Below are 25,010 nucleotides of genomic sequence, written 5' to 3' on the forward strand. Positions count from 1 at the left end.
GAGTGATAATGGAGTAAAGAGTTATGGGGAATGGGTAGGGAAGTGGAGCTGAGCCCAAGATCAGATCAGCATGATCTTACTAAACGGAGCAGGCTCGAGGGGCCAAATGGCCTACTCCTACTCTTATTTCTTATGTTCTTATGCGTACTAAAAAGCAGAAACAGCATGCTAAAGACATAGCTAAGCGATCCCACAATCAGCGGATCAGATCAAAGCTCTGCAGTCTTGTTACATCCAGTTGTGAATGGTGATGGACAATTAAACAACTAACAGTTTGAGGAGACTCCATGAATATTCCCCATCCTCAATGGGTTGGGGGTAATATATTAGTGTGGATAGAGGATTGGCCAACTGACAGAAAACAGAGAGTTGGGATAAATGGGTAATTTTTCAGGTTGACAAGCTGTAACTAGTGGGGTGCTGCAGGGATCACTATAGGGCTGTACTGATACCCCCCCTCTTGTATGGCTCAGACGTGGACCATATACAGTAAACACCTCAAATCGCTGGAGAAATACCACCAACGATGTCTCCGCAAGATCCTGCAAATTCCCTGGAAGGACAGAAGCACCAACATTAGCGTCCTCGATCAGGCCAGTATCGAAGCACTGACCACACTCGACCAGCTCTGTTGGGTGGGCCACATTATTCGCATGCCTGACACAAGACTCCCAAAGCAAGCGCTCTACTTGGAACTCCTACACGGCAAGCGAGCCCCAGGTGGGCAGAGGAAACGTTTCAAGGACACCCTCAAAGCATCCTTGATAAAGTGCAACACCCCCACCGACACCTGGGAGTCCCTGGCCAAAGACCGGCCTAAGTGGAGGAAGAGCATCTGGGAAGGTGCTGAGCACCTAGAGTCTCGTCGCCGAGAGCATGCAGAAATCAAGCGCAGGAAGCGGAATGAGCATGCGGCAAACCAGTCTTCCCACCCACCCTTTCCTTCAAGGACTGTCTGTCCCACCTGAGACAGAGACTGTAATTCCTGTATTGGACTGTTCAGTCATCTAAGAACTCACTTTGAGTGGAAGCAAGTCTTCCTCGATTTCGAGGGACTGCCTATGATGATGCTACAGGGATCAGTGCTGGGGCCTCAACTATATACAATTTAAATTAATGACTTGGATGAAGGCTCCGAATGTAATATAGCCAAAGATAGGTGGGAAAGCAAGTTGTGAGGAGGACGCTAAGAATCTATAAAGGATATAGAAAGGCTAAGTGGGCAAAAATTTGGCAGTTGGAGTATAATGTGGGAAAATGTGGTTATTCACTTTGGTAGGAAAAATAAAAACAAACCATTATTTAAATGCAGAGAGATTACAGAATGCTGCGGTACAGAGGGAACTGAGGGTCCTTGTACATGAAACAAAAAGTTTGCATGCAGGTCCAGCAAGAAGGGGCTTGACAGGGTAAATGCAGAGAGGATGTTTCCCCTTGTGGAGGAATCTTGAACTCGGGGGCATAGTTTCAGAATAAGGGGTCGCCCACTTAAAATGGAAATAAGAAATTTATTCTTTTAGGGTTGTGAATCTTTGGAATACTCTACCCCAGAGAACTGTGGAGGCTGGATCATTGAATATATTTAAGGTGGAGATAGATTTTTGAAAGATAAGGGAGTCGCGGGTAATGGGGAGCGGACGGGGAAAGTGGTGTTGAGACCACAATCATATCAGCCATGATCTTATTGAATGGCGGAGCAGGCGCAAGGGGCCAAATGGCCTACTCCTGCTCCTATTTCTTATGTTCTTATGATGGCATAGCCCAGCACGTGAATGCAAAAGACAAGACTGAAACGTTTGCAACTATGTTCAGCCAGGAGTGCCGAGTGGATGATCCATATTGGCCACCTCCTGAGGTTCCCACCATCATAGAAGCCAGTCTTCAGCCAATTTGTTTCACGCCACGTGATCTCAAGAAACGGCTGAGCATCCTGGAAACAGCAAAGGCTATGGGGCCCTGATAACATCCCGGCTGTCGTGCTGAATACTTGTTCTCCAGGACTAGCTGTGCCTCTAGCCAAGCTGTTCCAATAAAGCTTCAACACTGACAATATGGAAAACTGCCCAATATGTCCTGTTCACAAAAAGCAGGACAAATCCAATCTGGCCAATTAGCCCATCTGTCTACTCTGAATCATCAGCAAAGTTATGGAAGGTGTTGTCAACAGTACTATCAAGCAGCACTTACTCACCAATGGCATGCTCATCAATGCTCAGTTTGGGTTTGGCCAGGACCACTCTGCTCCAGACCTCATCTCAGCCTATGATGATGACATGACAAAAGAGCTGAATTCCAAAGGTGAGGTGAGATTGACTGCCCATGACATCAAGACAGTATTTGACCAGGTGTGGCATCAAGAGCCCCAGTAAAATTTTAGTCAATGGAATGTGAGAAAAAACTCCACTGACTGGAGGCATACATAGCACAAAGGAAGTTAGTTGTAGTTGTTGGTCAGTCATCACAGCCCCAGGACATGGCTGCAGGAATTCACAGGGCAGTGTCCTAGTTCCAATCATATAGCTGCTTCATCAATGACCTTCCCTCCATCATAAAGTCAGAATGTGGGATATTTGCTGATGATTGCACAACGTTCAGTTCCATTTGCAACTCCTCAGATAATGAAGCAGTCCATTCCAAATGCAGCAAGACCTGGATGACATCCAGGCTTGGCTGGTAAGTGGCAAGTAACATTTGTGCCACAAGTGCCAGGCAGTGACTATCTCCAACAAGTAAGAGGCTAACCACCACCCCATGACATTCAACGGCATTGCCATCGCAGAATACCCCACCATCAACATCCTGGGGGGAGGGTCACCATTGACCAGAAACTTAACTGGACCAGTCACATAAATACTGTAGCTACAAGAGCAGAGCCTGTGTATTCTGCGGCAAGTGTCTTATCTCCTGACTACCCAAAGCCTTTCCTCCACCACCTACAAGGCACAAGTCAGGAGTGTAATGGAATACTCTCCAGTTGCCAGGATGAGTGCAGCTCCAACAACACTGAAGAAGCTCAACATCATTTCGGACAAACCAGCCTGCTTAATGGCACCTCATCCACCACCATAAACATTAACTCCCTCCAGCACCAGTGCACCGTGGCTGCAGTGTGTACTGTTTACAACAGGGGTGGCCATTCTGAGCCTGACAAGGAGCCAGAATTTACAAATGTATATTGTCAAAGAGCCACAGTAATATGTAATGTTAATGTATATGTATACATTTATAATGAAATAATATGAATATTATACATATAATGAACTGTGATGATAATGAAAACTTACTTTTTTTTTTTACTTAGTGGGACTTCTGGCATTCCTTGCTTGCAACAATCCCCATGAAGTTTGATTTGTGTTCAGTTGTGCTCATATGCAGCAGTTCTCCTAAGTGGCTGTCCGTCAAAACTGATCGGTGCTTGGATTTCACAAGTTTGAGTATCGAGAAAACAGACTCAAAGATAGGTTGAGGCAAACAGCGAGATTAATTTTAGGGCTGCATTTCTGATGTTGGGGTATTTTACCTTTGGTACAGATTTCCAGAAAGTAATGTCATCTTCCAGAACTTCTATTATTTCCAACTGGGACGTTGCTGTGTCAGTGACTGTCTGATGCCCCCTTTAATCAACTTCAGCATTAAAAGCGTCAATCAGAAATCTGTTTTGAGCTCTTTTCCGCTGCAAATCTTGGAATCTTTCCTCAAAAATGTCCTTAAGATCCTTAATCAAACTTGCATATCTAGATGTGCTCCATTTTAGGGGCTCTGCTTCATCATTTTTTGATCTGGCTTGAAGTTGTGACTTTGAGGGAAAGTGTGTCAACTCGCACTTTTGAGTATTTGTCTGTGAAACAATTGCAGTTTTGCACTAGATCACACAGCAACTTAATTTTCCCCTGTAATTTCACGTTTAGTTTATCCAAATGCAGCAGCATGCCTGCAAGAAATTCAAAATCTAGAACCCATCCAGAATCTGTAAGTTCTTTGGGCTAGAAATTCCACTTTGAAAAATAGCTCAGTTTTTTGGTGCTATTTCCGATTAACAGACGATTTTTTATTCCGAAATAGCGGCAAAAAAATAAGGCCCAAGTTTCAGCAAAAGTTTTTTTTTGGCGTAGCCTTAAAATACCTCAGTTTTTAAGGACGGAGCTAAATTTTTTCGCCTTTAAAAAATAACGCCCATTCTGCACGTGTCCAACACTAAAAAGCATTTAGGTTTCCAGGGTATATGTTTTATATTTTTAAAAAAATCCCCCCCCCCCCCCCCCCCCCCCCCAATGTAAACAATCAATGCAAGTTGTTAAACACGCTGAGGAGGGAGCCCTTGCTCATGACAGTTATCTCTTCAGCTCTGCTGCTTTTTGCATAGGTCAGGTGGACAGCGAGTAGCTTTCCATCGCAGTTGTTCTGGGATCTGCCACGACAAAAGGGATCACCTCCCGTCTCCGCTGCTCACAGGGCTCGGCATGGAGGCACACGGGGTCGGTGCGCCGGCTGGCAGAATCGCTCCCTCGGCGCTCCGCTCCCACCTCCCCCAGGGCTTCTTTTGCTCTGGGCAACTTGAGACTGTAATTTCAGTTTTCAACTATAATAACTGACACATTTGCATTTCGAAATGATTATCCTCCCCTTGGCAAAGTTGATCTTTTCCATCCGCACTGCTTGGTCTGCTCTGCATTCAACAACCTGATCTGCATTGAAATTTCTTCCAGCTAACCACTTAAAATATATTGCGTTGTATTCAATATGTGTAGGAAATGCTGTAAATATTTTAAAGTAGCTTTTATATAAAATACAGATTTTGTTCTCTCCCAAAGCTTTAACTTTCCCCAAGATGGCCTCGTTAACACCGATTTCGATCAGACTCGACTAGGTAAGGCTAGCTTTTTAAAAGTGGTATTTTGCACTGTCTGTTAAAAATATCCTTATTGAGGAAACTCGCAAAAATGGCGTTATTGTTGAGTTTGACTGAGTGATGTCACAAAAACAGTTCTCAAAAAAAAATCATCCCTTATTTTTTAAGGATGGCGTTACACCACTGGTGAAAATAGAAAAATGGCCTGAAATTTATTTGGTTCCAAAAAATGTAGCTAAATCGATCCTTATGGCAGCGAATTTTGGGCCCTGTGTGTATTCTGTGCTTCTCTTACATAAACAATTTCAATGGTTCCAGCAGCTCGAAAAAACGGGAAATAACTTTTACCTCTTGAGAGCCATCGAACTGAGCAGTGAACTGACAAATCGGCATGGGAGTTGTCTTCATCCAGTTCTTTAATTAGATTTTGAAATTGTCTGTGATTGAGTGCATTTGTGCGAATGAAATTCACGATGTCCAAGACAGGTTTCATGACTTGAATTAATTTGAGATTTTTAGACACCAGTTGCTCATGATGAATAATAGTGAAATGTCCAAAATTCAGGAAAGCTCATCACATTTACAAAGCTCTACTAATCATTTCACAGATCCCCACATGGGCGGAGCCCATCTGTTGCAATGGCAGTGAGCCTCTGTAAAGGCAAGTTGTTTTTTGCAACTATCCACATCAATGCCTCTTTTAGATCTCGTCCACGAGTTCTGTCCTTTAAGTGACAAAATATTGAGGAGTTCTTCCCTTACAACACAGTTGTCAGACTCAGTGTGGACAAATACTGATAACTGAGATTTATCTTGTACAGTGACTAGTGGGATGCCGCAGGGTTCAGTGCTGGGACCCCAGCTATTTACAATATACATTAAAGATTTGGATGAGGGAATTGAGTGTAATATCTCCAAGTTTGCAGATGACACTAAGCTGGGTGGTGGTGTGGGCTGCAGGGTGACTTGGACAGGTTAGGTGAGTGGGCAAACGCGTGGCAGATACAGTATAATGTGGATAAATGTGAGGTTATCCACTTTGGTGGCAAAAACACGAAAGAAGAATATTATCTGAATGGCGGCAGATTAGGAAAAGGGGAGGTGCAACGAGACCTGGGTGTCATGGTACATCAGTCATTGAAAGTTGGCATGCAGGTACAGCAGGCGGTGAAGAAGGTAAATGGTATGTTGGCCTTCATAGCTAGGGGATTTGAGTATAGGAGCAAGGAGGTCTTAATGCAGTTGTACAGGGCAGTTAGTGAGGCCTCACCTGGAATATTGTGTTCAGTTTTGGTCTCCTAATCTGTGGAAGGACGTTCTTGCTATTGAGGGAGTGCAGCGAAGGTTCACCAGACTGATGCCCAGGATGGCTGAACTGACATATGAGGAGAGACTCGAACGACTGGGCCTGTATTCACAGGAGTTTAGAAGGATGAGAGGGGATCTCATAGAAACATATAAAATTCTGACGGGACTGGACAGGTTAGATGCAGGAAGAATGTTCCTGATATTGTGGAAGTCCAGAACCAGGGGACATAGTCTAAGGATAAGGGGTAAGCCATTTAGGACTGCGATGCGGAGAAACTTCTTCACTGAGTGTTGTTAACCTGTGGAATTCCCTACCGCAGAGAGTTGTTGATTCCAGTTCATTGGATATATTCAAGAGGGAGTTAGATATGGCCTTACGGCTAAAGGGATCAAGGGTATGGAGAGAAAGCAGGAAAGGGATACTAAGATGAATGATCAGTCATGATCTTATTGAATGGTGGTGCAGGCTCAAAGGGCCGAATGGCCTACTTTTGCACCTATTTTCTATGTTTCTGTGTATATTACACGACTCATCCAAAGCGATGCTCAAATACTCTCACTGCTCAAGTTGAGTGCAGTTGCAATTCAATGTCTTTGTTCAGGTTGGAGATTCTGCGTTCTATTGTGTGACGTGAGAGCTGTAGGCCAGAAATTTTCTTCTGTAGATTCTCGTTCTCTGGTGACGGGATTGAAATTGCATCAGTGAGGCACTTTTTTATAAACTCACCTTTGGTGTAGGGCTTTGTCACATGGGCTATGTGCCAGGCCACATAATAGGAGGCTAATGTTATAGTCTGAGATTGGTTGGCAAATCTGGTGAAAACCTGGGCTTGTACATCTGTTGCAAAGTTTTTAGTTTTAAAGTGCGGAGTTCAGAACCTTGTGTGAATTCTTGATCCAAATGTGCATGGCTCGAAGCGAAATGACGCTGTCACTCCTGTTGGAAACCATGATTTTATTCTGTATATTTTCGTTTCCGTTTGCACTTGCCTTCCATTGTTAGATGGGTAAGAATTTTTTTAATTAAATTTCCACAGCTGCACAAACAGTGTTTACAGTCCCACTTTCGAGTCCAGACTGAGTGCCTAGCTACCTCCAAGTCCAGGCGCCAGTTGCTCGCTGTGAGCAGTCCCGTCACCAACGGCGATGGAAGCTAGTCACCGTATAGCCTATACTTGTTCAATGATTTCAGGAGCCGCATATTTATTTCTGAAGCTCTAGAGCCGCGAGTTGGCCACCCCTGATCGACAAGATGCACTGCAGCAATTCGCCAAGGCTTCTTTGACAGCACCTCCCAAACCCGCCACCTCTACCACCTAGAAGGACAAGGGCAGCAGGCGCCTGGGAACATCATCACCTGCAGTTTCCCTCCAAGTTACACACCATCCTGACTTAGAAATATATAGTCATTCCTTTGTTGTCGCTGGGTCAAAATCCTGTAATGGAATACCTTCACCACAAGGGCTGCAGCAGTTCAAGAAGACAGCTCACCACCATCTTCTCAAGGGCAATTAGGGATGGACAATAAATGCCTTGCCAGCAACGCCCACATCCCAGGTATGAATTTTTAAAAAGCGCTTTAAAACAAGTGAATTGCCTTTGAAGTGCTTTAGGACATCCTATAAATATGAAAGTGCTATATAAATGCACACTTCTTTAATCTAAATGCCTCAGTGTTACAATTTGAGTATTTTGTGAAATTGTCTTGACACTTTGCAAATTCCAATTGATGACACATTTCAAACTGGTTCACTATGATGGGTGACCAGGTGACGAGTGTAAGGATGTTAATAGGAGTCGAGGGGATTGGGTCATTTTAGCAGTTGAATATCCAAATTGGCAGATGGATTTTAATGTCAATTAATGCACCCTGGACCAGATGTACATGAACAGTATCCCTTAGCAAAGTTATGAAAGGAAAATTATAGTTATTAATTTGTCACAAGTATGCAGTGATAGTGAAACAGTTACCAATCAGGTAATTAGATTGTTGGTATGCATCACCAGGGCATTTGACGAGTAATTCCAACCTTGTACAGAATATTTGTGAGCTTTTGTTTGCAGTGGTATGTGCAAGTTTGGATACCTGAACTTTTATTTTGACATCTAGTGTAAAAGGTGTACAGTGCTCTAATATAAAGTTTGTCCATGCTCATCTTGCAGAATATTTTTTAAATGGTGAGAAACTAAATGTTCGTGTTCAGAGAGATTTGGGTGTCCTTGTATAGGAAACCGTTAGCATGAAGGTACAACATGCAATTAGGAAGGCAAATAGCATGTTGGCCTTTATTGCAAGGCAGTTGGAGTACAAGAATAAGGAAGTCTTGCTACAATTTTACAGAGCTTTGAGACCACACCTGGAGTACTATGCACAGATTTGGTTTCCTTATCTGAGAAAGGATATACATGCCTTCGAGGTGGTGCAACGAAGGTTCACGAGATTTGATTCCTGGGATGAGAGAATTATCCTATGAGGAGAGATTGAGTAGATTGGACCTATGCTCTCGAGTTTAGAAGAAGGAGAGGTGATCTAATTGAAACATAAGATTCTGAGGGGGATTGACAGGATAGATGCTGAGAAGTTGGTTGGAGAGTCTAGAACTAGGCGGCATAGTCTCAGGATAAGGGGTTGGCCATTTAAGACTGAGGTGAGGAGGAATTTCTTCACGCACAGGGTTATAAATCTTTGGAATTCTCTACCCCAGAGGGCTGTTGATGCTCTTGAGTATATTCAAGGCTGAGAGAGCTAGATTTTTGGACTCTAGGAGAATCAAGGGATATGGAAATCCGGTAGGAAAGTGGTCGAAGATCAGCCATGATATTGAATGGTGGAGCAGGCTCGTGGGACTATATGGCCTACTCCTGCTCCTAATTATGTTCTTGCATTCTTATGTTATGTTAAGTTCTTATAAAGTAGCTTTGCAGTACATTATAATAGTTTTATAGTATTTGTGAATGGATACTGCAAAGTGTTTACTGAAAAAAATAATTTTTAAAGATGCACATCACCACCAAATATTGTGAAGCACACATTTTCAATGTGAAATAGTTGAAACTAAGATTTAATCTTGCGTATGGACTATGAACAGTATATTGTGATTATTGTATGCTGTACATTCATTTTGTTAATATAATTGTAGTCATTATCAAGGCTCTTCAAATATACTAGGAAACTAGAATCGTGAACTTTAGGAAAGGTTACTTTGACAGTATGAGGCGTGAATTGGCTAGAATAGAATGGCAAATGATACTTAAAGGGTTGATGGTGGATAAGCAATGGCAAACATTTAAAGATCACATGGATGAACTTCAGTAATTGTACATCCCTGTCTGGGGTAAAAATAAAACAGGGAAGGTGGCTCAACCATGGCTAGCAAGGGAAATTAAGGATAGTGTTAAAGCTAAGGAAGAGGCGCATAATTTGGCTAGAAAAAGCAACAAACCTGAGGACTGGGAGAAATTTAGAATTCAACAGAGGAAGACTAAGGGCTTAATTAGGAGGGGGAAAATAGAGTACGAGATGAAGCTTGTAGGGAACATCAAAACTGACTGCAAAAGCTTCTATAAATATGTGAAGAGAAAAAGATTAGTAAAGACATACGTAGGTCCCTTGCAGTCGGATTCAGGTGAATTTATAATGGGGAACAAAGAAATGGCAGACCAATTGAACAAATACTTCGGTTCTGTCTTCATGAAAGAAGACACAAATAACCTTCCAATTGTACTAGGGGACAGTAGGTCTAGTGAGAAGGAGGAACTGAAGGATATCCTTATTAGGTGGGAAATTGATGGGATTGAAGGCTGATAAATCCCCGGGGCCTGATAGTCTGCATCCCAGAGTACTTAAGGAAGTGGCCCTAGAAATAGAGGATGCATTGGTGATAATTTTCCAACAGTCTATTGACTCTGGATCAGTTCCTATGGACTGGAGGGTAGCTAATGTTGTAACAATTTTTTTAAAAAGGAGGGAGAGAGAGAAAAAGGGTAATTATAGACCGGTTAGCCTGACATCGGTAGTGGGGAAAATGTTGGAATCAATCATTAAGGATGAAATAGCAGTGCATTTGGAAAGCGGTGACAGGATCGGACCAAGTCAGCATGGATTTATGAAAGGGAAATCATGCTTGACGAATCTTCTGGAATTTTTTGAGGATGTAACTAGCAGAGTGGACAAGGGAGAACCAATGGATGTGGTGTATTTGGACTTTCAAAAGGCTTTTGATAAGGCCCTACACAAGAGATTGGTGTGCAAAATCAAAGCACATGGTATTGGGGGTAATATATGACATGGATAGAGATCTGGTTGGCAGAGAGGAAGCAGAGAGTCGGGATAAACGGGTCCTTTTCAGAATGGCAGGCAGTGACTAGTGGAGTGCCGCAGGGCTCAGTGCTGGGACCCCAGCTCTTTACAATATACTGCAACGATTTAGATGAAGGGATTGAGTGTAATATCTCCAAGTTTGCGGATGGCACTAAGCTGGGTGGCGGTGTGAGCTGTGAAGAGGCCGCTAAGAGGCTGCAGGGTGACTTGGACAGGTTAGGTGAGTTGGGCAAATGCATGGCAGATGCAGCATAATGTGGATAAATGTGAGGTCATCCATTTTGGGGGCAAAAACCCGAAGGCAGAATATTATCTGGATGGCGGCAGATTAGAAAAAGTGGAGATGCAACGAGACCTGGGTGTCATGGTACATCAGTCATTGAAAGTTGGCATGCAGGTACAGCAGGCGGTGAAGAAGGCAAATGACATGTTGGCCTTCATAGCTAGGGGATTTGAGTATAGGAGCAGGGAGGTCCTACTGCAGTTGTACAGGGCCTTAGTGAGGCCTCACCTGGAATATTGTGTACAGTTTTGGTCTCCTAATCTGAGGAAGGACGTTTTTGCGATTGAGGGAGTGCAGTGAAGGTTCACCAGACTGATTCCAGGGATGGTGGGACTGTCATATGAGGAGAGACTGGATCAACTGGGCCTTTATTCATTGGAGTTTAGAAGGATGAGAGGGAATCTCATAGAAACGTATAAGGTTCTGACGGGACTGGACAGGTTAGATGCGGGAAGAATGTTCCCGATGTTGGGGAAGTCCAGAACCAGGGGACATAGTCTTAGGATAAGGGATAGGCCATTTAGGACTTGGATGAGGAGAAACTTCTTCACTCAGAGTTGTTAACCTATGGAATTCCCTGCCGCAGAGAGTTGTTGATGCCAGTTCATTGGATATATTCAAGAGGGAGTTAGATATGGCCTTTACGGCTAAGGGGATCAAGGGGTATGGAGAGAAAGCAGGAAAGGGATACTAAGGGAATGATCAGCCATGATCTTATTGAATGGCGGTGTAGGCTCAAAGGGCCGAATGGTCTGCTCCTGCACCTATTTTCTATACCTCATTTTTCTTCAGAGCCCATCATTGTCCCGCAGTATAAAAGCTATTATTGGACTTGCATCTTGATGCACATTTTCATTTCTTTCTTCCATCTCCATTATAAATTACACATGCAATTACTTTGCTTAATTGAGTCTGTTGGATGTTGATGCATGGTGTACTAAAGGCTGATGCTTGTGTGGCAAATAATCAGAATGTTGCCTATTAAGTGTGAGGTTATCAAATTTTGTCATAATGCCTCTTAGAATACCAGCTTCATTTTGTTTTTGGCACCACAGGTCAGACATGAGATCGCACTTAAACTTAAACTCTTCTAAATGCTTAAAGCACTAACTTCAAGTTGCTTCCTGATGTAGGCGGGAGGGCTTTAGTTTCCTGAGGCATTGGGACTGCTTCTGGGGGAGGTGGGACGGGTTGCACCTCAACAGAGCCGGGACCAATATCATTGGGGAGGGGGGGGGGGTTTCTAGTGCTGTTGGGGAGAGTTTAAACTAGCTTGGCAGGGGGATGGGAACCTGAAAATAGATTCAGTTAGGGAGGGGAGTAAAGCTGGAATTAGAAAGCAAAAATAAAGAAAGTGAGTTTGAAGGAGAGAGAAAACGAACAGGAAAAAAGAGTTTAAAAAACAAATTTAAAGGCACTTTGTCTAAATGAACGTGACATTTGCAACCATCATCATAGGTGGAATCGAGGAAGACTTGCTTCCACTCTTAACATGAGTTCTTAGGTGGCTGTACAGTCCAATACAAGAACCACAGTCTCTGTCACAGGTGGGACATATAGGCGTGGTGGGTGAGACTTTTTTGCCGCACGCTCTTTCCACAGCCTGCGTTTGATTTCTGCATGCTCCTGACGACGAGACTTGAGGAACTCAGCACCCTCCTGGATGCACTTCCTCCACTTAGGGCAGTCTTTGGTCAGGGACTCCCAGGTTTCAGTGGCGATGTTGCACTTTATCAGGTGTCGAAATCTCGACCTCCGATAAATGACTCGGACACCTTCAGCTCCGGAAAAAGTTTCTTTAATTTACTTGCTAGCAAGGGAAAGGTCACACTCAGTCAATGGCTAAGTGAACACCTCCGAAATGGTACACTTTGACGAGATATTTATACAGTAAAACCCAAGTTATGGCCTCTCCCTGTGTATTGGCTCTGTCTCGCAGTCAGTGAATACAGATAAAGAGTTAATTACTACATCCTTGTCCTGACATGGTTTCCAGATATTTCCTTTTGTCAGGGTTATTAGTTGGCCAGCCGGCCATTACTCCATGAGAGTGTGGTAATGAGCTATTACCTGTCTTGCATTGTGTCAGGATTGTCCAGTTTCTTGGTCAGTTATCTTTTTGCATCAAATGGATGAGGTCTCTACAAGAGATAATAGCTGGTGGTTTGAGTACTTCGAAAAGGGTGGGGTGGCATGGAACTGGTGTCGTATAGACAATAGGAGAGCACCATGGGGAGTACTTGTCTCAGCAGGACTTGCCTCCTAGCTGTCTGGTGGCTATCAGCCCTTTCAAGCTGTTTATGCAAGCCAACTGCTTTATGCAGAAATTTCTGGAAGGACCAGGACTCCATTTTGTTATATATTAAAAAGGGCACAAAAATATATGTGGTATCAGCTTAGATAAAAATACATTTCCACACAGGGAGGCTTTGAGGGTGTCCTTGTAACGTTTCCGCTGCCCACCTTTGGCTCGTTTGCCGTGAAGGAGCTCCAAATAGAGCGCTTGCTTTGGGAGTCTTGTGTCTGGCATGCGGACTATGTGGCCTGCCCAGCGGAGCTGATCAATTGTGGTCAGTGCTTCAATGCTGGGGATGTTGGCCTGATTGAGGACGCTAACGTTGGTGCGTCTGTCATCCCAGGGGATTTGTAGGATCTTGCGGAGATATCGTTGGTGGTATCTTTCCAGCGACTTGAGGTGTCTACTAAATAGATGAGTTGACGGCATAAATAGATACAAATGGGTATGATCGCATAGCCATTACAGAGATGTGGAAGCAAGGTGATCAGGACTGGGAATTAAATATTCAGGGGTATTTAACAATCCGGAAGGACAGACAGACAGAAAGGAAAAGGAGGTGGGGTAGCTCTATTAATAAAGGATGGAATCACTGCAATAGTGAGAAACGATAGTGGCTCAAATGATCAGGATGTTGACAGTTTAGGTGGAGTTGATGAATAATAAGGGGAAAAAGTCACTGGTGGACGTAGTCTATCGGCCCCCTAACAGTCGCAACTCTGTTGGTCGGAGTATAAACCAGGAAATAGTGGGGGCTTGTAAAAAGGGAACAGCAATAATCATGGGTGTTTTTAACCTCCATATTGATTGGACAAATCAAATTGGTCAGGGTAGCCTTGAGAAGGAGTTCATAGAGTGCATAAGGGACGGATTCCTTGAGCAGTATGTAACAGAACTAACCAGGGGGAAAGCTATCTTGGATCTGGTCCCGTGAAATGAAACAGGATTAATAAACAATTTCCTGGTAAAGGATCTTCTTGGAATGAGTGATCATAGCATGATTGAATTTCAAACTCAGATGTAGAGTGAGAAAGTTAGCCAATTTGCACACAAGATGGTCCCACAAACAGCAAGAAGTAAATGACCAGATTTTCTGTTTGTGGTGTTGGTTGAGTGATAAATATTGGTCAGGACACTGGAGGAAAAATTGTCCTGCTCTTTTGAAATAAAATTCAGCTTTATAAATACATTAAGATTTACATAATTATGGAAATCTATAATAAACTGACTCATAGGTTTATCCACTGTATACTAGAAATGCTTCTGAAAATTTTTCATTCATAGGTTTGTGTCTCTGCAGGGGAAATGGCATTCAAATTCTGTTCTGATTGTCAAGCTTTGATTTTTCAAATGGATCTAGGAATTATCCTGTTGACCTTGTGTGGTGTTTGTGTGCTTGTGCAAGAGAGAGATGCACAGGTGAAAGTGAATTTTTTTTCGCATCCTGCAAGCTTTGCCACATGTGACCGCGAGATAGAAGAGGATCTTTCAACTTGCCTAATTTCTAGCTCCTGTTGACATGTTCTGTTTGTGATGGAGATGCATAATGGGAACTGTAGTGTGGGGCTACAATCCCTCAGCCAATTACAGCCCACATTAAATTGCAACCAGGCAGATAATTCTGCAAATAGACATTAGATGCAAGTGATGGAGAAAAGCAACAAATATTAAAAACGTAGCCTTTTTGAAATACAGGTAGTGCCATGGAATCTTTTACGTCCACCTGAGGGAGCAGACGGGATCTTGGTTTAACATCTCATCCGAAAGACGGTACCTCCAACAGTGCAGTACTCCCTCAGTGCACTGGAGTGTCGCCCTAGATTTTGTTTCTATATTAGCCACCTGACCTCCTTGACCAGTGGTGGAATCGGGCGATGTTACGGAGGTGGAAATAGGCAATCTTGGTGATGGTGCGACTATGTCGTCAGAAGTTCACCTCTGGGTCAGATATGATGCCAAGGTTATGAACAGTCCGGTTCAGCCTTGGATAGTGGTCAGAGAGAAGGATGGAGTTTGTGGCAGGGCTTGAAATCAATGGCTTCAATCTACCTAATAGTTGGAGGAAATTTCTGGTCATCCAGTACTGGATGTTGGACAAGTCGTCTGACAATTTAGAGAAAGTGGAGGGGTCGAGAGAGGTGGTGGTGTGGTAGATCTGGGTGTCGTCAACATACATGTGGAAATTGACGTGCTTTTGGATGATGTTGCTGAGAGACAGCATGTAGATGAGAAATAGGAGGTGGCCAAGGATTGATCCTTGGGGAAGATCAGTGGTACTGGTGTGGGAGCGGGAAGAGAAGCCATTGCAGATGATGGTCTGGCTACGATTAGGTAGTTAAGAATGGAACCAAGTGAGTGTAGTCCCACCCAGCTGGACGACGGTGGAGAGGCATTGGAGGAGGATGGTGTGGTCAACTGTGTCAGTGGCTGCAGTCAGGTTGAGAAGGCCGAGGAGGGATCGTTTACCTTTGTTACATTGTCACATAGGATGTCATTTGTGACTTTGACAAATAAGCATCATACTGTGGCTCACGTCTTGGACTATCCATGAACAAAGCTATTGGATATCTGCTAGTATTGGCTAAAAATTATTACATGAATAGTATAAATATTTGATCGGTGTAATGGCACAACCAAGAGGGTTCTCTAAAATCACATGGCAGTGAAAGTGGGGAATAAAGCAATAGAGAACTGCATAGAAGATGGGTTCTGGGTTTTGGAGCTTTGCTTTTTCTTGTCAATGGTCATTATCATCATAGGTAGTCCTTCGAAATCGCGGAAGACTTGCTTCCACACTTGAAGTGAGTTCTCAGGTGACTACAGTCCAGTGTGGGAATTACAGTCTCTAACAGGTGGGGCAGACAATGGTTGAAGAAAGGGGTGGGTGGGGAGTCTGGTTTGCCGCATGCTCCTTCCGCTGTCTGTGCTTGATTTCTGTATGCTCCCGGCGATGAGACTCGAGGTGCTCAGCACCCTCCCGGATGCTCTTCCTCCACTTTGGGTGGTTTTGGGCCAGGGATTCCCAGGTGCCGGTGGGGATGTTGCACTGTATCAAGGAGGCTTTGAGGGTGTCCTTGAAAAATTTCCCCTGCCCACCTGGGGCGCGCTTGCCGTGTAGGAGTTCCGAGTAGAATGATTGCTTTGGGAGTCTCGCGTCGGACATGGGGACAATTTGGCTCGCCCAATGGAGCTGGTCGAGTTTGGTCAGTGCTTCGATGCTAGGGGATGTTGGCCAAGCAAGAACACTGACGTTGGTGCGTCTGTCCTCCCAGTGGATTTGCAGGATCTTGTGGAGGCAGCGCTGGTGGTACTTCTCCAGCGCTTTGAGATGTCTACTGTATATAGTCAATGGTATAATTAGCAACAGACACTCAACTTCCACGTGATTTAGGCTAGAAGTGTATTTCCAATATGTAATCGGATATTAATAAATAATTTTATTTCTTGATCTTTAAAAAGTCAAACAAATCTTTGTGGAGGATACTAGTCAAATGTTTCCCTATAGCTTTGGGCTTTATAACAATAGCCTATTTAATGTTAATCTGATATTCGAGCAGCTTGTCTCATAAACGCAAAAAGTAAAAAAATAACGTATTCTCTATGTATTTTAAAGAAAATATAATACATGATGCAGAAGCTGCATCTTCATCTTTCTGCCAGATTAGGGAAAATTCATGTCAAAAGCCACAAACATGAGGAGAATAAACCCAAATTGATTATTGCAGTAACCCTAAGTTCAACAACTGGAAGACAATTTTATGTTGCAATCTAAACACATCTGATAGTTGTGTCATCCCTTTATTCGCCCTATTTTCCTTATTTCTTGACTTTCTAATATACTCTTCTGTTATTTCTTTAAAAACGTTAGTTGTTAAAATGTAAGCTTGTAAGGAAATAAACCTTTATATTGAGGTTTTGAATAATAAAACAGCTTAAGTTGCAAGTGAATAAGAATCATAGAATGGTTACAGTACTGATGGAGGCCATTCGGCCTGTACCGGCTCACTGCACGAGCACTTCAGCTAGTACCACTCCCCCACCCTTCGATAGATAAGAATGGAACCAAGTGAGTGCAGTTCCACCCACTTCCATCAATAAACGTTGTCCTCTTGAACCAGCACCCCCGCCACCCCCCTCCCAATGTAACATGTCAGAAATGCAGCACTTATTCACAAGTGTAGAAAAAAACACGGGAATTTGCTAAGTGTAGCTGCTGCTCAGTTCGCAGGAACAGAGTACACGTGCCTGAAGCTCAGTTCCCAGGAACAGACTACACGTGCCTGGAGTGGACCCTCACGCATCTCTCTTTCCCTCTGCCTCCCTCCCCTCTCCCTCTGCCACCCCCCCCCCCTCTCCCTCTGCTACCTCCCCTCTCTCCCTCTGCCACCCCCTCCCCTCTCTCTCTCCCTCTGTTTACCCTCCCCCCCTCTCCTACCAATTACATATGCCCTCTTGTTGATCCCTCTGCTAGGGGAAATAGGTCCTTCCTATCCACTCTATCTACGCCTCTCATAATTTTATACACCTCAATAAGTCTCCTCTCAACCTCCTCTGTTCTGATGAAAGCAACTCCAGCCTATCCAAAGATCCCCATAGCTAAAATTCTCCAGTCCAGACAACATCCTCGTAAATCTCCTCTGTACTATCTCTAGTGCAATGACAACTTAGCTGTAATGTGGTGATCAGAACTGCACGCACTTCTCTAGCTGTGGCCTTGCTAGTATTTTATACAGTTCAAGCATAATCTCCCTGTTCTTGTCTTTATTAGCCGAGCATAGAATACAAGTATTCCGTATGCCCTCTTAACCACCTTATCTACCTGGCTGCTACCTTCTGGGATCTGTGGACATGCACTCTAAGGTCCTTTTGTTCCACTACACTTCTCAATGTCCTACCATTAATAGTGTATTCCCTTGCCTTGTTAGACCTCCCCAAATGCATTACTTCACGTTTCTCTGGTTTGCATCGTTTTGCTACTGTTCTGCCCACCTGACCAGTCCATTGATAACTTCGTGCTGTCGACAGCTTGCTTCTTCACCAGCCACACAACCAATTTTTGTGTCATCTGCAAATTTCTTAATCATGCCCCCTAGATTCAAGTCGAAATCATTGATATATGGCACAAAAAGCAAGGGACCTTTTTACTGAGCCCTGTGGAACCCCACTGTAAACTGTATTCCAGCCACAAAAACACCCGTCAGCCCTAACCCTTTGCTTTCTGCCTCCTGAGCCAATTTTGGATCCAAATTGCCACGTTGCCTTGGAAACCACAGGCTTTTACTTTCGTGACCAATCTGCCATGCGGGATCTTATTTTAAAAAAGCCTTGCTAAAATCCGAATATGCTACATCAAATGCACTATCCGCATCGACCCTCCTTGTTACCTACTCAAAAAATTAAATCAAGTTAGTCAGACACGGCCTTCCCTTAACAAATCCATGCTGACTCTCCCTGATTAATCCATGTATTTCTAAATGAAGATTTATCCTGTCCCTCAATTTTTCCCACCACTGAGGTTAAGCTGACTCTCTCGTCCCAGTGAGTGTGTGTGTCTCTCTCTCTCTCGTGCCCCTCTCTCTCTCTCGTGCCCCTCTCTCTCTCTCGTGCCCCTCTCTCTCTCTCGTGCCCCTCTCTCTCTCTCGTGCCCCTCTCTCTCTCTCGTGCCCCTCTCTCTCTCTCGTGCCCCTCTCTCTCTCTCGTGCCCCTCTCTCTCTCTCGTGCCCCTCTCTCTCTCTCGTGCCCCTCTCTCTCTCTCGTGCCCCTCTCTCTCTCTCGTGCCCCTCTCTCTCTCTCGTGCCCCTCTCTCTCTCTCGTGCCCCTCTCTCTCTCTCGTGCCCCTCTCTCTCTCTCGTGCCCCTCTCTCTCTCTCGTGCCCCTCTCTCTCTCTCGTGCCCCTCTCTCTCTCTCGTGCCCCTCTCTCTCTCTCGTGCCCCTCTCTCTCTCTCGTGCCCCTCTCTCTCTCTCGTGCCCCTCTCTCTCTCTCGTGCCCCTCTCTCTCTCTCGTGCCCCTCTCTCTCTCTCGTGCCCCTCTCTCTCTCTCGTGCCCCTCTCTCTCTCTCGTGCCCCTCTCTCTCTCTCGTGCCCCTCTCTCTCTCTCGTGCCCCTCTCTCTCTCTCGTGCCCCTCTCTCTCTCTCGTGCCCCTCTCTCTCTCTCGTGCCCCTCTCTCTCTCTCGTGCCCCTCTCTCTCTCTCGTGCCCCTCTCTCTCTCTCGTGCCCCTCTCTCTCTCTCGTGCCCCTCTCTCTCTCTCGTGCCCCTCTCTCTCTCTCGTGCCCCTCTCTCTCTCTCGTGCCCCTCTCTCTCTCTCGTGCCCCTCTCTCTCTCTCGTGCCCCTCTCTCTCTCTCGTGCCCCTCTCTCTCTCTCGTGCCCCTCTCTCTCTCTCGTGCCCCTCTCTCTCTCTCGTGCCCCTCTCTCTCTCTCGTGCCCCTCTCTCTCTCTCGTGCCCCTCTCTCTCTCTCGTGCCCCTCTCTCTCTCTCGTGCCCCTCTCTCTCTCTCGTGCCCCTCTCTCTCTCTCGTGCCCCTCTCTCTCTCTCGTGCCCCTCTCTCTCTCTCGTGCCCCTCTCTCTCTCTCGTGCCCCTCTCTCTCTCTCGTGCCCCTCTCTCTCTCTCGTGCCCCTCTCTCTCTCTCGTGCCCCTCTCTCTCTCTCGTGCCCCTCTCTCTCTCTCGTGCCCCTCTCTCTCTCTCGTGCCCCTCTCTCTCTCTCGTGCCCCTCTCTCTCTCTCGTGCCCCTCTCTCTCTCTCGTGCCCCTCTCTCTCTCTCGTGCCCCTCTCTCTCTCTCGTGCCCCTCTCTCTCTCTCGTGCCCCTCTCTCTCTCTCGTGCCCCTCTCTCTCTCTCGTGCCCCTCTCTCTCTCTCGTGCCCCTCTCTCTCTCTCGTGCCCCTCTCTCTCTCTCGTGCCCCTCTCTCTCTCTCGTGCCCCTCTCTCTCTCTCGTGCCCCTCTCTCTCTCTCGTGCCCCTCTCTCTCTCTCGTGCCCCTCTCTCTCTCTCGTGCCCCTCTCTCTCTCTCGTGCCCCTCTCTCTCTCTCGTGCCCCTCTCTCTCTCTCGTGCCCCTCTCTCTCTCTCGTGCCCCTCTCTCTCTCTCGTGCCCCTCTCTCTCTCTCGTGCCCCTCTCTCTCTCTCGTGCCCCTCTCTCTCTCTCGTGCCCCTCTCTCTCTCTCGTGCCCCTCTCTCTCTCTCGTGCCCCTCTCTCTCTCTCGTGCCCCTCTCTCTCTCTCGTGCCCCTCTCTCTCTCTCGTGCCCCTCTCTCTCTCTCGTGCCCCTCTCTCTCTCTCGTGCCCCTCTCTCTCTCTCGTGCCCCTCTCTCTCTCTCGTGCCCCTCTCTCTCTCTCGTGCCCCTCTCTCTCTCTCGTGCCCCTCTCTCTCTCTCGTGCCCCTCTCTCTCTCTCGTGCCCCTCTCTCTCTCTCGTGCCCCTCTCTCTCTCTCGTGCCCCTCTCTCTCTCTCGTGCCCCTCTCTCTCTCTCGTGCCCCTCTCTCTCTCTCGTGCCCCTCTCTCTCTCTCGTGCCCCTCTCTCTCTCTCGTGCCCCTCTCTCTCTCTCGTGCCCCTCTCTCTCTCTCGTGCCCCTCTCTCTCTCTCGTGCCCCTCTCTCTCTCTCGTGCCCCTCTCTCTCTCTCGTGCCCCTCTCTCTCTCTCGTGCCCCTCTCTCTCTCTCGTGCCCCTCTCTCTCTCTCGTGCCCCTCTCTCTCTCTCTCTCTCTCTCGTCGTCCCCTCTCTCTCGCGTCGTCCCCTCTCTCTCTCTCGCGTCGTCCCCTCTCTCTCTCTCGCGTCGTCCCCTCTCTCTCTCTCGCGTCGTCCCCTCTCTCTCTCTCTCTCGCGTCGTCCCCTCTCTCTCTCTCTCTCGCGTCGTCCCCTCTCTCTCTCTCTCTCGCGTCGTCCCCTCTCTCTCTCTCTCTCGCGTCGTCCCCTCTCTCTCTCTCTCTCGCGTCGTCCCCTCTCTCTCTCTCTCTCGCGTCGTCCCCTCTCTCTCTCTCTCTCGCGTCGTCCCCTCTCTCTCTCTCTCTCGCGTCGTCCCCTCTCTCTCTCTCTCTCGCGTCGTCCCCTCTCTCTCTCTCTCTCGCGTCGTCCCCTCTCTCTCTCTCTCTCGCGTCGTCCCCTCTCTCTCTCTCTCTCGCGTCGTCCCCTCTCTCTCTCTCTCTCGCGTCGTCCCTCTCTCTCTCTCTCTCTCGCGTCGTCCCCTCTCTCTCTCTCTCTCGCGTCGTCCCCTCTCTCTCTCTCTCTCGCGTCGTCCCCTCTCTCTCTCTCTCTCGCGTCGTCCCCTCTCTCTCTCTCTCTCGCGTCGTCCCCTCTCTCTCTCTCTCTCGCGTCGTCCCCTCTCTCTCTCTCTCTCGCGTCGTCCCCTCTCTCTCTCTCTCTCGCGTCGTCCCCTCTCTCTCTCTCTCTCGCGTCGTCCCCTCTCTCTCTCTCTCTCGCGTCGTCCCCTCTCTCTCTCTCTCTCGCGTCGTCCCCTCTCTCTCTCTCTCTCGCGTCGTCCCCTCTCTCTCTCTCTCTCGCGTCGTCCCCTCTCTCTCTCTCGCGTCGTCCCCTCTCTCTCTCTCGCGTCGCCCCTCTCTCTCTCTCGCGTCGTCCCCTCTCTCTCTCTCGCGTCGTCCCCTCTCTCTCTCTCGCGTCGTCCCCTCTCTCTCTCTCGCGTCGTCCCCTCTCTCTCTCTCGCGTCGTCCCCTCTCTCTCTCTCGCGTCGTCCCCTCTCTCTCTCTCGCGTCGTCCCCTCTCTCTCTCTCGCGTCGTCCCCTCTCTCTCTCTCGCGTCGTCCCCTCTCTCTCTCTCGCGTCGTCCCCTCTCTCTCTCTCGCGTCGTCCCCTCTCTCTCTCTCGCGTCGTCCCCTCTCTCTCTCTCGCGTCGTCCCCTCTCTCTCTCTCGCGTCGTCCCCTCTCTCTCTCTCGCGTCGTCCCCTCTCTCTCTCTCTCGCGTCGTCCCCTCTCTCTCTCTCTCGCGTCGTCCCCTCTCTCTCTCTCTCGCGTCGTCCTCTCTCTCTCTCTCTCGCGTCGTCCTCTCTCTCTCTCTCTCGCGTCGTCTCTCTCTCTCTCTCTCTCTCTCTCTCTCTCTCTCTCTCTCTCTCTCTCGTGTCTCCCTGTCTCGCCCCCCCTCCCCCCTCGCTTTCGATCCTCGTTCTTCTCCCTACCACCCCAACAGAACCAGTCATCTCGTTGCAAAGCGTGGCCTATACTACAAGAAACAATGGCGGTGGTACTGCGCATGCGCTGATTTGGCAAAACCCAAGCATGTGCAAAAGGGGATCGGATGCATGTGCGCGGCTCCGCGATACCGCGCTTGTGCCAAATTGTTGGTGTTTTTCTGGAGCCGTTCCCATCCCCCACCCCCTGCTCCAGCTGCTAGCCAACTCTGCGAGACAATTCAATTGAACTGCGCGGCAGCTCGAGGATTAGTGTGCAGGTGCACAACGTGCACCTTAGCTGGAACAGTGGCTCCTACCGATATTAGCCATGTGACCCCTTGACCATGCCCTCTCCCGTGGGTTCTTGTTCGCATAGTCTCAATCACTGACCAGGCCATTTTTTTTTACCACTTTCTTTAATCCTTTACCATCCACATTACCCCAGCCCTACCACATTTGTCATTGGATTATTTGCTTTAATGTGTTGGCTTTACTGAATTTCTAGATTTAAAAATCCTAAAGTAAAATTATAAATTGATGGGTTTAAAAATTCTAAGGGTTTTGGTGCGGAATAGGAAAAGACTTTCCTCAAGTTGGGGAAATCACTGTTTAAGGGATCATTAAAATAGTCACCAAATGGGAAATTTCTTTATTCAGGGTTGTTCGAGCATGGGAAGTTTGACCACAATTCGTGCTTGAAGCGGAGATGTTTGTATCTTTTAAAAGAAAATTGAATAAATATCTGAAGCAAAGGAAGATACAGGGTTTTGGGGTGAGGATGAGACAATGGGATTAGTTTTGCATCACTTCAGCAAAGAGTGGTACAAACATGGTGGGCCGAATAGCTTCCTTCTGTGTTGTAAATTTCTATGATCTTGTGAATATAGAATTTACAGCACAAACTGGTCTTTTGGCCCAACCAGTCTATGCCGGTGTTTATGCTCCATTCGAGCCTACTCCAGTTCTGTTTATTTCATCTCGCCCTATCAACATATCCTTCTATTTCTTTCCTCCTCCTTTACTAATCTAGCTTCCCTTTAAATGCATCTATGCTATTTGCCTGAAACACTCCATATGGTAACGCGTAACACATTCTCCCCACTCTGACTAAAGAAGTTTCTCCTGAATTCCTTATTCGATTTATTGTGACTATCTTATATTTATGGGCCCTAGTTTTGAACTCGCACACAAGTGAAAACAATATAAAATGTAGCTTTAATGCCTAGCATCAATTGTAAGAAAAAAATATGTTAAAACAATTGGAAAAGATTGAAAGGGGGTGAATAAAAATTCTTCAATTTTTCCTGCACCATGCTGTGTCTCAGGCTACCTGTGAAAATAATCTGTTCTGCATTTGCAGCATCATTTGAAAGTAAAATTAGATTGTGCAGTGGGGCTGATCGTATGCATAATAATCCTGCTACAGATTCCATTAATCCCTAGCAAATGCCACTGTTTTCATAAAAACACTGCTAATTTTTTGAGTCTATAATAGAAGAAAAAAAATCATGTTTTATGCATTATAATTTTAGATCGTGATTGTGACAACAGACTAGTTACAGCAGGTAATGTAGGTATCATATGTATCTCCATAAAATGTGGCTCTTACCATGTATTGGGTTTTGGTTACTTGTTTAACTTTCTAATGTTATTTCTGCAGCTTATGGTTGTTAAGTAGCATATTGTCAAAGTTGTGCAATTGAAACAAATGATCGTACATTTTTGTATGCATCATCAATTTTAGTAGTTTTGTAAACTGCATTACTTTTACGATCTTTTATTCACAATAATACGACCACATAGTGTGCATCAAGCCATTTTTTTAAATTTTAGATAGGTTTGTTATATTTTTAAGTCTCTTTAGACAATATCCACTGCTATCCAGCCTCCTATCCCTAGAGTAAGCTTGTTGAAATAGCAATGTTTTTGCTTCTTCAGTTGATTGCTGAAAAAAACACAGATAAGACTTGAATGATGCAATCTTATGCAGTTTATCCACAGCCAGCAAAAAAAATTAATTTTAATGTGTTTGCGCGAAGAGATGGTCATGCCCTCTCTCCCCTTAGTGCATTCGAAAAATATCTAGCTGAAGCCATGTGCACTTTGGAGATATGCAAATTGAAAATGGATACATGTGAATGGCATGAGAAAGATACTAATTATGACTGCCCACTTTACCAGCAGCAATAATCTTGCCTCCAATTTTATTTGCAATAGGGAAAAAGTAACCTTTTGAATTTTGTTTTCATTAAAACAAGAAATTAGAGATGCATGTAGCAAGGGTACTACAGTAATTGTAGGTGACTTTAATCTACATATAGACTGGTCAAACCAAATTAGTAGTAATACTGTGGCAAATGAATTCCTGCAGTGTGTATGAGATGGTTTTGTTAGACCAGTATGTTGAGGAGCCTACTAGGGAACAGGCTATCCTAGATTGGGTATTGTGTAACGAGAAGGGGTTAATTAACAGTCTTGTTTTGCGGGGTCCTTTAGGGAAGAGTGACCATAATATGATTACATTCTTTATTAAGATGGAAAGTGAAGTAGTCCAATCTGAAACTAGGGTCCTAAATCTAAACAAAGGAAACTACGAAGGGATGAGGAATGAATTGCCTATGATCGATTGGGAAGATTCATTAAAAGGCATGACTGTCGATAGGCAATGGCTAATATTTAAGGAATGAATGCATGAATTGTAATTGCTATACATTCCTTTCTGGCGTAAAAACACAAAAGGAAAAGTGGCTGAACCATGGCTAACACAAGAAATTAAGGATAGTATTAGATCCAAAGAGGAGTTATACAAAGTTGCCAGAAAAATTGGCACGCCTGAG

At 45.9% G+C, this 25,010-nt stretch overlaps 1 protein-coding gene across 14 annotated transcripts in view; it reads left to right on the top strand.

Annotated features, from left to right (window-relative positions):
* tanc2a (tetratricopeptide repeat, ankyrin repeat and coiled-coil containing 2a) overlaps positions 1-25,010 on the top strand; it is a 1,120,879-nt gene that overhangs the window by 83,086 nt on the left and 1,012,783 nt on the right. For 5 of the 14 annotated variants that reach the window (XM_070864738.1, XM_070864743.1, XM_070864739.1 and 2 more), the window contains one exon: positions 4,812-4,867. The exons of 8 other annotated variants lie outside the window; for them this stretch is intronic. The gene's annotated coding sequence lies outside the window, so the exon portion shown is untranslated. Of the gene's footprint in view, positions 1-4,811; positions 4,868-7,629; positions 7,715-25,010 lie in introns of those variants that run through there. One more of the 14 variants, XM_070864741.1, reaches the window with a different exon arrangement.

Source organism: Pristiophorus japonicus, chromosome 21, assembly GCF_044704955.1.
Source record: "Pristiophorus japonicus isolate sPriJap1 chromosome 21, sPriJap1.hap1, whole genome shotgun sequence".
In the NCBI taxonomy this organism is placed as follows: Eukaryota; Metazoa; Chordata; class Chondrichthyes; family Pristiophoridae; genus Pristiophorus; species Pristiophorus japonicus.